Genomic DNA, 12,449 nt, shown 5'->3' on the forward strand with positions numbered 1-12,449 from the left:
GTCAGCACCAGGTAACGGGGAGCAGGAAGGGGTGGAGATCTCCTCCCTGCAGACTTGGGATGGACAGTGGTGTCACCCTTAGAGCTGGAGAAGACAGGGGTGGGGGCTCTCCTGTGGTGCTGCCAAAACCAGTGTCTGAGCCCCATGTCCCCGCACATCCTCCCATCCTCTGCTCTGCAGGACGTGTCTTCTCATTCTCACCAACTCTCCTCTCCTTTCAGATGTCCCTGTCGGGCCCAGAGGTGACCCAGCAGATGGCTATGATGATGCCAGGGAGGTTTCTGACCCTGGGGAGGATCCTGCCTCTGGTCAGGGAGACTGGGAAATGCCCAGGGCCCCAGAGGAGGGAGCAGGGCCCAGGGATGCACCTGGAGGTGAGAGGCAAAGATAGCGCTGCCGGTTCCTGGGGTGCCATCCCTGCTGCTGGATGAATTGCTGCCATACTGAGACCCCAAAATCCTGGGATGGGGGAACCTGCCCTGGGAGTTTTCCTTGGGGAGACCAGGTGTGGGAGAGGGATCTGACCATCTCAGGAGTGGTGAGGAAAAGGGGGGAAGGTGATGTAGAGACCAGGAGGGCACCTCATGGGACGAACGTGCAATGGGCTGCCTTGCTGCCTGCAGGGGCAAAGCTGCGCTCCCAGAGAAGTGCTGGGGCCCCTGGAGCTGAGGGAGATGCCTGGTCCCTGTCCCCGGAGAGCACAGGCTATGACGATGCTGACGAGGTGTCTCTGGCACATCCCCCTGAGGACACAAAGGCTGTGACACCAGAGCTCAGTGCCCAACAGTCCCTGGGCCCCGGGCCAGGACAGCCCGTCCCTGCCGTGCAGCTGGGTGCAGCCAGGAGGGAGGAGAGGTCTGTGCAGCTGGGAGAGCCGTGAGCACCAGGGAACCGTCTGCCTTTTCCCACGGGCAGCAGAAACAGCCGGGCATTGCCTCTGGTTTTATTCTCCTGTGTTTACCCCCTGCCTCCACATTTGTTCTTATTAAAAGCCTTTGGGGGTATGACCCAGAGCTGGTGCTTGCCTGCCCAGGTGTCGGGGTGTCTCCCTGAGGCTGATGGGGGGGAGCAGAGCACAAGGAGATGGCAGTGAGGAAGGGCCACGTCTTGGGGACAGTGGGTTCAGGGTCAGGCTGTGGAGCTGCGAGAGCCCATGTTCCCTGGGGAATATTCCTGCTGACAGAGACATTTCCATCCTGCCAGCCACAGTTTCCAGCAAAAATGGCTCCCTGCAAGGTCCCGTGATGCACCCCAGAGGGAGCGCCCATCTCCTCACCCTGGGGTTCCCCAGCTGCTCTTTCCCCCAGGCCCTGCCTGGGCCACACTGGTCCCGTGGCACAGAGGCCATGACAGAGCTGCTGTGTTGGGGTGAACCCTGGGCTCTGGCCCCACAGAAACGAGCCCTAAGGTGGCCGCGGTGCCCTGAACACCCCATCCAGCCCCAGGGGGTCTGACGTCCCATGGATCACCTCCCACAGTGGTTAGGAGGCAGCTCCGCTGCCCACTGTCCTGGCACAGGGTACAGAGGCACTTGCTGGGGCACACGGGGCTGGGATTGCCCCTTCCCTGGCTCTGCCAGGTCCCCAGTCTCCATGAGCTGTTCCTGCTCCCTTGGGCCCTCACAGACCTTGGAGCAGTGCTGGTAGATCCCCAGAGCTGCCTCCTTCCTGGGCAGGGACTGTAAGGCCCCACGGCAGCCCTGGGACCCCCTCGTCCTGCTGCGCTCCAGCCCCCAGCCCTGCCCTCCTGCTGCCTCCCAGGGGTGTAAGTGAGGGTTTGTGTCGGGGCAGTACCTGTGTGCAGGTGCAGGGGGGATGAGAGCAGGAGCAATGGGGGGACCTTTCCCTCAGTGCTGTGGGAGGCAGAGGAGGGAGAGTCCAGGGGAGGGAGAAAGGATCCCCAGGAGACATGGGCTGCTGCCCAAAGCCATCATCCAGCCCCTGGTGTGGGAGGCTGCTAATTTGGGCACATTTCCATGGCAGAGGGTATTTTGTGTCCCTCCCCTAAAGCCGGCACTGCTGGGAGCTGAGCCAGGGTCCCTCTCCCTGGGCTGGGGCTTTCACCTGCCCCAGCTCCCATGGGCAGAGAAATGACTCACGCAGGAGCTGGGTAGGGACAAGGGTTTGACACTTGGGCAGGAACCTGAAACCCAAACTGCCCTCCCAGGTCCCACTGGTGGGTCTTCAGACCCCTCAAGCTCTTCCCTGATGGGCTTCTCTGCTGCAGACCAGAAGGTGTGTTGGGTGTCCATTGCAGGGGAGCAGCCCCAGGTGGGTAGCACTGCAAACAGCAGGATCTGGCCCTAGAGCAGAAGAGGGGAGGAGGCAGCTGTCACCAAGAGCATCTCCCACAGCAGCGTTGCCCCATTCCTTGCTGGGAGCTCCTCCACCCCTGGGGTAACCTTGAGGGGCATGGGGAAAGCCCAGGGTCACATACCTCTCTGCCCTGATCCCTAGAGCTTTCCTGCTGGCAGTCCCTGGCCTTGTGAGATGCAGGGCTGGAGCCTCCCCCAGTTGTAGTTTCCCAAGGGAAGGAGGCTGTGTTTGCTGTGCCCATGAGTGTCACCCATGATGATGAACTTGAGGGTCTCTCCCTGATAACTCTCCTCTCCTGAGGGATTTCCACAGCCGTGCTCTGCCCAGCATGGGGCAGCAGTGCAGAGGGTTGGGGGTCTCACCATCAGGCCCCTTGTGTAGGTCCTGGGGAGCTGCTGCAGGAGCAAGCTCAGATCTGGAGTACAGTGATGATCCTGTATTGCTGCAGAGAACAGACCCAGCCCTCAGGCCCAGACTGTTCAGGCCCCAAAACACCCTGAAACGGGCTCTTTCTGCTCAGGTGTGCTGCCCCCTCACACACACCCCTGTGCTCTGTGGCTCATCTCCCGGAGGAGGAGGAGGAGGAGGAGGCAAAGCTCTGCCAGGTGCCAGAGTAAGGGAGAAATATTACCGCTGGGGGAGGGCAGAGCTGGCAGGGAGGTGGCATGGGGCAGACACTGGGCTCTTCTCCCTGGTCCCCACCTGGGGCGGCTTGAGTCTGCAGGTCAGTGTCCATACTGGCACCAAACATCTTGTGTTCAGAAGATATCCCTACCCCACTGCCCTTCTTCTGTACTTCACTTTTATACCTTATTTCTCTGAATTTGGGCCCACCATTGCTGGGGGGCACTGAGCACCCTGCAGTGAAAGGCCATGTCTCATGTCCCATTTGGGTTGCAGATGGTTTTGGTGGGGAAACAGCTGAGGCACCATCTCCTGGCCCTTGCTGCCTGTGCATGGCTTTGGACAGCCCTGTGTCTCCCTGATCCCACCAGCATGGGCTGGATGGAGACACCAAACCCCCAGGAACAAGAGGTGGGTACCAGCCCCAGCAGTCCCACCTCTGCAGGGCTGTGCCTGACCTCAGCACCTCTGGGTTCCTCTGCTCAAGGCAGTGGTGATGGCAGAGGGAAAGAGACCTGGAGACAGGGACAGGGTAAGAAATGCCATTCCACCAGCTGGGAGTCCCACAGGCCTGTCCAGGCTGGTCCAGCTCAGACACCCCTAGCTGCTGGCACAGGGGGGTGTTTCCCAGCTGGGATGGGATCTGCACCTGAGCTCAGGTCCAGCACCTCTGGTGCTCAGCAGAGGCAGCACACACAGCCCTCCTCACCCCACAGACAGGCCCGGGGTGGGCAGGGCAGGCCCACAGTGCCTGGAGAGGACCAGTGCTCCAGCTCCAGCCTGTACCCGCCTGAGGCTGGGCACTGGGGAAAAAAGCACCCTTGGAGATGCCGGGGATCGAACCCAGGACCTCCCACATGCAAAGCGGGCGCTCTGCCACTGAGCTACATCCCCTTGATGCCTGCCAGCAGGACAGACACTCTGCTGCCGTGACATGTCTATGACAAGCACAGCCCTGTTGTCCCCTGGGTGCCTGGGGACCCTCTGCAGAAAACAGCATTTGAAGCCTCCTGAGATGGGGGAAGTCAGGACGGCCTCTCCACGGGGGCCTGATCCTGGCACAGGGGTGCACTGCAGAGCATTGCCCCTTCCACGTCTCGGCAGAGCAATGGGGCAGAAGGAGACTCTTGCTGCAGGCGCTGCTCCCACGCTCTGACCCACTCTGGGCTTGATGGAGAGGAGAAAATCCCCGAGCCTCCTCTGCCACCCAGGGCAACAGCCGTCTGTCTCCCACCTGTCCCCAGCTCCACAGGAGGAGCAGAGCAACAGGGTGAGGGAAACACCCTCCCTGGGGTGAGGTGTCCCCAGGCTCTGATGGCACCCCAGGGTGTGCGGTGGGGGGACATGGGGACAGAAACCTCTCACCCCCTCATCCAGGTAGTGGGCCTCCCCCTGCACCCCCCTCCCCGGCAGCATCCCTGGAGGTGGGGTGAAGGGCAGGCTTCCATCGCCCTGGGGCTGATGCCCAGAGAGGAGCACAGAGGTGTTTCATCAGTCATTGCAGCAGGCGGGTCAAGGGGGGCAAGAAACTCTGCTCAGGACAGCGTGTGACTACACACGACGCCCATGCACTGCAGTGGGTGATCCTCAGCACGGCTTGGTCAGCTGTCCTGGGCACATCAGAGGTCTCGCTGCGACAGACCTCCAGAGGAAGGGTGCTGCCATTCAGGCCTCAGCTCCAGGGAGTGCCTCTGCCTGGGAGTGGGGGGGGACAGTGGCCTCTGGTCTGGGAACTGAGAACCAGGTGAAGGGGGGTGTGAGGAGAGGAGCAGTCTGTGCACCATGGAGAATGAGAAAGAGGAGAGAGACAGGGTCTTTGCAGAGATCGCGCAGTGGAGAGACCTCGATCCCTGTGGAGCAGGGAAGGAGGGAGAGCTGGAGACCACCCCAGAGGAGCACTGAATGGAGAGTCCTGCCCAGGGGGAGGCTGGGGACTCGTGGTGCTGGAGGAAGGCTCCTTCTGAGCTGCAGGGCTGCAGCTACAGAGCAGGGACAGTGCTCTGGCAAGAGGTGAAGGAGCAAGCAGGGCTGGGGCAGGCTGGAGGAAGGCAGACAGGTCTGCAAAAATCTAAGGGAGAAAATGATTGCTGAAGCCCGGGGTTGAACCAGGGACCTTTAGATCTTCAGTCTAACGCTCTCCCAGCTGAGCTACTTCAGCCCTGCCCCAGCAGCCCTGGTCCCCATGCCACCCGTGCCAGGCCACAGGCTGGCACCCAGGAGGAGTGCTCCTCAGGGAGGTTCCCAGGGGAAAGCTGTGCCCAGCCCCGAGCAGAGGGGACCTGGCTCCTCCCTGACCCCAAGGCCAGGTGGGCTCCAGCTTTGGTGGAGGCCAGCTTACACTGGGCGTGCCAAGATGTCTGTGGGCCTTGTACAAACGGGACAGTGGTGAAGGTAAATGGGCAGACCAGGCATGTGCAACTGCAAAGGCTGAGGGTGGAAGAAGCGTGGGGCTGGTGGAAGACCTTATCTCCTTCCCCAGGGAAGGCCTCCTCCCACCCTTTTGTCCCTGGCTCCACTTCACTCACTCCTTCATTCCCAACTCCTCTATCTCCTCCCCGCTGAGCAGCGCAGGGGGATGGGAATGGGGGTTGTGGTGAGTCCATAACAGTTGCTCTCTGCTGCTCCTTCCCTCTAAGACTTTTCCCATGGGGTCCCTCCTATGGGCTACAGTCCTTCAAGACAAACCCGCTCCAGCATGGGCTGTCCTCCATCCAGCATTCTTTCAGGAATTGTCCAACATCTTCAGTGTTGGGTCCTCGACGGACTGCAGGGCTTACTTTCCCCACCATGGTCTTCTCCATGGGCCGCAGGGAAATACCTGCTGTACTCTGATATTCTCCATGGGCTGCAGGAGGCAATCTGCTCTTGTGCCTGGAGCACCTCTTCCCCCTCCCTCTTCACCAACCTCCGTGCTTGCAGGGCTGTTTCTCACATTTTGTCTCCCTTACTCCTCTCCCATTCTGGCACTTGTGTCCTTTCTTAAATATGCTTTTGTAAAGGTCCCACCAGCTTCACTGATGGGCTCGATTTTGTGCAGTGGTGGTCTGCTTGGAGCCTGCTGGAACCAGCTCTGTCTGGCATGGGGAGGCAGCCCCTGGTGTCTTCTCACAGAGGACACCCCCGCATCCCCCCTGCTGCCAAACCCTGGACACCACCACCAATACACAGTGTAAATCTTTGCCTTGCTGAATGACATCCCCTTCCTCTTCCCTCATCCACAAATACAATTTACTTGCTGGAGAGGAAGAGAGAACAGAGAAGGCCTTGATGCTGTGCAAACATGGTTCAGCAATAGCTACACCATCGGTGTGTTGGCAACTGTTTTGGTGACAAATCCTAAACACAGCACCACAGGGGCTGCCGTGAAGAAAATTAACTCCATCCCATCCCAAACCTGTACAGTGTGCCTGGAAGAATGTTTCCAGGATTAGCTGCTCTATCTCCTTCCCAGGGAGAGAGGTGAGGCTGACTGGCCGGTAGTTCCCTGGGTCCTTCTTCTTGCCCTTCTTGAAGACAGGAGGCACATGTGGTTTCTTCCACTCTTTGGAGGACTGTATTGTGTGCGCACACGTGAACTGAGGCAAGAGGACTCCCACCACCTGTGGGTTTGTGGCAGGTATGGGAGGAAGCTGAGTCCCTGTGATGGATCCACTCGGCTCCCTGACCAAACCAGCAGTAGTTTGGTTCAGGGTCCAAAGGAGGTAAAGGCCCAGGTGTAACCTGGCCAACAACTTCTCTAGTTCCAGTCTGGTCTCTGAAAACAGGAGCAGAGGGACATGGTGAGCATTGATGTATATGGGCTTGGAAACTGGAACACCCATCACATGATTAAGACATGAGTAACAGGTGGTTCCTCCAAGACTCATTTGTCAAGGAACAAAGAAAGTTGTGGGTAGAAGGAGTCTCATGCATACCTTTCCCATCACATGGAATTTGCCTATGAGCCAACCGCTCTATTCCATAAATGTGGCAGCCTAAGGGTATCTTCTTTGAGCTCTCCCTGCTAAGCAGCTGGCTGCCCAGCAGTGATCTCTCCTTGAGCTGAGACACCTCTCAAGGTTACTCCTCGAGGCTGAGACCTCTTACCCACTGCAGATCTTTGCTAAGTGACTGATATCGTGCTTAACCTTGTGTAAGAGTGCACTAAGATTTTGTATTGGTGACTTTGATTCTGTTTTGGTAGCTGTGAATCATTGTTATATCCTCTGTGCAGTAAGGAATAGAGTGATCCTTGCCATCCGACTTTGTTAAGGTGCAGTAAAACCACTTTTGCTGATACTTCTGGCGGTGGTTCTTTAATTGGTCTAAATTGCCCGTCTGTGACAAGCTAGTGTAGTCAGCAGGAGTCTGGATCAGGATTTGCGACAGGAGACCTTATTGCAGGCATACAGTGTATAGGGCAGGCTTACGGGAAGAGGGAGACTTTTTTCCAGGGCCCGTAGTGATAGGACAAGAGGCTTTTAAACTGGAAGAGGGTAGGTTTAGATTGAACATCAGGATGAAATTTTATCTGGTGAGGGTGGTGAGACACTGGCAGAGGTTGCCCGGAGAAGTTGCAGATGCACCGTCCGTGGAAGTGTTCAATGCCAGGCTGGATGGGGCTTTGAGCGACCTGGTCTAGTGGAAGGTGGGTCCCCCATGGGGTCAGAAGTCCTTGAGGAGCCTGCTCCAGCATGGGCTTCCCACAGGGTGACAGCCTCCTTTGGGGGCAACCACCTGCTCTGGAATGGGGTCCTCCAAGGGCTGCAGGTGAGTATCTGCTCCAACATTAACCTCCATGGGCTGCCTCACCATGGTCTTCTCCATGATTTGCAAGGGAATCTCTGCTCTGGTGTCTGCAGCACCTCCTCCCTCTCCTTCTTCACTGACCTTGCTGTCCGCAGGATTTTTTCTCACTGTTTTTTTTTCCTACCTTACTCCTGTCTCACTCTGGCATTTGTGCCCTTTCTGAAATATGCTTTCACAGAGGCACCACCAGCTTTGCTGATGAGCTCAGCTTGTGCCAGCAGTAGGGCTATTGCAGTGCTGGCTGGACTTGGCTGTGTCCGGCATGGGACAACACACTGTCTCTTCTGACAGGGGCTCCTGTTGCCCCTCCACTACTAAAAAAAGTGGATGTTGAAACCCATACAGAGCAAAATGCTTGGCCCTGCTCTTCCACTGCCAAGAACTCCAAAGTACTCATTGGAACAGAGAAGGCCTTGACACTGTGCACTCACTGCTCAGCAATAGCTAAAATATGGGTGTGTTATCACCACTGTTTGGGCCACCAATGCAAAGCACCATATGAGCTGCTATGAGGGAAATTAACCCCATCCCTCCTAGTCCCAGTACAATCCGCACCCTTATTCCACAGCATTTCCGTCATGCTCAGGTCCCACATTGACTGATACACCTGAGTGTACACATTCAGGATGTACACAATCGCCCAATTCCTGTGCTGTTGCATTTCTACACCCTACTCGAGCCTTTCCATTCTCTCTCTTTCTCGTTCCCACAATCCCCTCTTACCAACACTTACAACTTGTACTCCATACTTAAACCATCTTTACTTCCGACAGTCAGGTTTACACATCCTCATTAACCACTACCCCCTGTTCCTTGACACACGCTGATATTGTTCACTCATTCCAGGCCCACTCCCTCTACCCCCACACGTGTCAATGACTTGGGTCCCATCTGCCAAGGTGATCACTCAGGACAGGTGAAGTACTCGCCCCATTCCTCATGAGGATTGCCCGCTGTTAGTTCAAGTGGTTCCTGCTGCCTTGCTTCCTAGCACATGCAACTCACATCATGGAGGATTTTCCCCCAAGGTTAGATCTCCTTGAGGTACACACCAGATCTCCCATCCTTCCACATTACCCGCCAAGTACAGCCAGGTCCTTGAGCCAAGACAATCTCACAGATGGGCTTGCTTGTTCCCAGGGGAGGAGCAGCCCACACTGCCTTCCCCAGCCAGCTCCCTGTGTGCACTATGGGGACCTTACCTCCTCCCACAGTATGCCCAGGCTTTGTTTGGGCAGGACCAGGAAGGTTAGCAGATCCTCTGGTGTGTACCAGCTGAGTGGCTTCTGCTAAACTGATCACCTGTCCAATATGACATGGAGCAGTGTCCCCGTGACTTTGGCCTGCTCCCTCAGCATCCTTGGGTGAAGTCCCTCCCATCTCATGGACTGGCAAGGGTTGAGTTTGATCAAGTGACCCTAGATTTCATCCCCACCCACTGATGGTTGTTCTCCATGGGTTCTGCCTCAAGGTGCAAGGGCCTGGGAGACCTTGCTGATGAAGATTGAGCCAAAGGCAACATAGAGCATCTCAGACCCATTTACACCTGCTCTTGCTAAGTTCTGCAATGGCCCCACCCTGTCTTTGTTTCTTCTTTAACTCTAACTTCAGTAGTAAGAGCTCATCTTGGTGCCATTTAGTTCCCTTGAGAGAGTCAACTGAATATCCTTATGGGCCATCCTTAGAGACCAGCGGTACTGAGCTCTGCTCAGCGCTCAGTACTTGTGCTCTGCCCTTCAGGGCTCCTGACCATAAGTTCTGCAACTGAAAACCCCCAGAACAAGCCATGGACTACACTACCTGCACTTGTTACTATCCTTTGAACGCTCTGCTCAGGAGCCGGAACCCACCCCTATTTCATCGTCACTACAACAGAGCCTGATGCTGGTTTTCACATCCCTGACCAGCCCTTCCATGTTTGCAAGTCCCACACCTAAGCAAGCATCACATTTGTTGGGCTACCTGGCAGCTGTGAGAAGAATTTTTCCCAAAAACCTCCAGAAACCTCCTGCGCTGTGTTCCCAATCCAGTGAATGCCAGGGTCATTAAAGTTGCAGGAAAGACCTGATCTCATTGATCCAGAGAAATCCTCAGGTTTTTAAAGAAGATTTTGCTCGCTCCTTTGCCCTGACAGTAGTTTCCTTATGTTCTGCCACAATGTCACCCTAAATGGCCTCTCCTCTGACTCTCACCCATAAGTGCTTAGCCAACCTGTTGTCCATCCCATAGTGGAGGTCCATACTTCCCAGCAGCTCCATCAAACAGATGGCAAGCATCTCCTGAAGAGCCTGTATCCATCCTGCACATCCCCCGAGCTGTGCAAGCTGTCCCATCACACCTCGGCAGTTATTCCATCCCATGTGGCACGTCTGTGATGGCATGCAGGGCTCCAGCTCCTCCTGTCTGTGTCCCAGGCTGAGGGCATCGGTGCACCTTTGGGCTGCAGCACCTCAGCTGCGACACTGGGGCCACCCTCAGACTTGTCACAAAGAAAACTGGAACTGAGTCCCAAGACCCCATATACGTAAAGACCTTGCTTTATGGTAGAGATGTGCTCGGAACGGATTGCAGATGGCAATGTATAAGATGATGTGAGATGTAGATGATGATAAAGATGACACGAGGTGCCCACAGAGTGAGCAAAGCCTGCTGTCACCAAATCCAGAGGGAAGAAGGCCTGGGCTGCGCAGCCCTGCCAGGAGACCACAAGACACTATAGTCAATGGCGATCTAGTAAATGGAGGTGATGGAGAAGAGAAAGAGAGAAACTTGGCTCTCCCTGTGCAAAATAACTCCACTGGGACAGAAGAACACCTCTATAGGCTGCCCTGCCCGTACTGAGCAGGGACAAGTTTCATTGCCCTAAATGTGGCCATCTCCTGTCATTTCAGTTTGCCAAAGGGATTTCCCAAGAGCCTCCAAGATGAAGCCCCATACACTGTCCTGTCCATAAGAACTGCTCCACTGGAGCCTGCAGTTTCCTGCACATACCCTGGGCAAGCTCTGGCACCTCAAATGTCACCAGGTATTTGCCTGTGAAGAGCTCACTCCTGCCCTCCATCTCCATTAATTAGCAGGGGAGCTGAGACAAAAAGCTCACGTGCAAATGTCCTTCTTTGCACACCTGAAGAGAGGCAAGAGAAATCCCATCTCCTGTGGGTTTGTGGCAGTCATGGAAAGGAGCTGAGACCCCTTGTAGCCCCAGGACTACAGACCCAGAATAAGATGCCTCGATTGCCTCACCTGAATCCCTTCCCTCTGCAGCGGTGAAGCAGATCCCTCACTTTCACTGTCTGGGTATTCTGCCTAAAGATGGCACAAGGAAAGGTGCTCTTTAGATGCAACTCTGTCTCTGAGCAGGAAAATGACAGTGCTGGAAAGAAGTGTCTCTCCCCAGCTGAGGGAGGGAACATCAGTGATTCCTTCAGCCTGTTTCACAGCAGGTTGCCCTGGAGCCCCAGGGACACCTGGCGGGAGCCCAGAGCGGGCAGAGAAAGTGCTGCCTTGGGCTGGTCCTCTGCTGCTGAGCTGGGCCGGGCTCCTGGGATGGAGGGAGATCACGTAAACTGGGCAGCATGGCAGAGAGACAGCTCTGCCCAGGAGCAGCTTTTCTTCAAAGCACGGCAGGGCTGAGGGCACTGCCTGTAAGCACCGAGGGGAGAGGAGTGAGGCAGAGAGAGCTTAAAGGCAGTCTGGGTTGGGAGGAGCTGAGAGTTCACTGGAAGAGACATCTTCAGAGCCCTCTATATGGTAAGTCTCTGAGCTGCAGGGCAATAACAATGAGTATTCTGCAGGTGTCTCTTAGACCTGGTTCATGCCATAGCCTGTAGGAACTTTCAGGAGGACTCTCATAGATGCCCTAGTACAGAGGAGAAGGATGTGCTCCACATCAGGGACTGCCTGCTGCACCTTCAGAGGGACAGAGCATGACGGCTGCCTTCTCCCAGGGATGACTTCAGGGGTGTGAGCATGGGTGTGCAGCCAGGGGTGCCCAGTTGTGTCCTTCAGAGCAGGGTCCCTGCAGCCCAGGGGCTGTGTGCCGGGGCAGGGACTCTGCTGTCTGCCTGGGTCAGCACTCAGCCTGCCCGGGGAGCTCCCCACAGTGCTGCAGGGAGAAGCTCAGGATGGAAGGAGTCACCTCGAGCCAGGCAAGGTCCTTCTGATGTTGAGAGGGTGCTGCATGGGTGAGGGCTGCTTACAGCTCCAAATCACCCCCAGAACATTTCTGGAGAGGATCTTTCAGAGATGACAGTCAAAGCAAGGGTTTCCTTCTTCAGTTTGTGCATTCCTGAGTTGTGGCATTAAGGTTTATTCTATTTGTTTTGGTGGGAATGGAAGTGGACCTGTCAGGTGTGGACAACGCTCTGAGACACTGTTAGGGTTACACTAAGAGGTCTGAGATCTAACTCACCATGGGACTATTCCCAGAGGAGACTTTGCCATAGGAAGGTCCATGAAGTTGCTCTTTGAGACCAAAGTTGCTTACCTGGCCCTCAGTTCATGTCCAGTTCATGTTCTGCACTGGGAGAGAGGAGGGGGGTCAAGAAAGAGTAATGGAGCTGTGGAGTTTGAAGTAGACACTGAGGTTCCAGGAGCACTGTACTGAGAGATGGGCAGATCTGCAAGGAAACTCATAGAGTCCCCTAAGGCACTTCTCAGCCTAAAGACAGCACGACAACATCACCTTGATGGTATCTATGGGATTTGTCTGAGCAGCTCCTT

The 12,449-nt window shown here is 56.0% G+C and overlaps 2 non-coding genes across 2 annotated transcripts; both read right to left on the bottom strand.

Moving 5' to 3' along the window:
* Positions 1–3,761: 3,761 nt before the first annotated feature.
* TRNAA-UGC (transfer RNA alanine (anticodon UGC)) lies at positions 3,762–3,833 on the bottom strand. Its single transcript has one exon. It is a non-coding gene; the product is annotated as a tRNA-Ala (tRNA).
* Positions 3,834–5,024: 1,191 nt separating this feature from the next.
* Positions 5,025–5,097, bottom strand: TRNAF-GAA (transfer RNA phenylalanine (anticodon GAA)). Its single transcript has one exon. It is a non-coding gene; the product is annotated as a tRNA-Phe (tRNA).
* Between the last annotated feature and the right edge of the window lie 7,352 nt (positions 5,098–12,449).

This window comes from Grus americana, chromosome 27, assembly GCF_028858705.1.
Source record: "Grus americana isolate bGruAme1 chromosome 27, bGruAme1.mat, whole genome shotgun sequence".
Lineage (NCBI taxonomy): Eukaryota > Metazoa > Chordata > Aves > Gruiformes > Gruidae > Grus > Grus americana.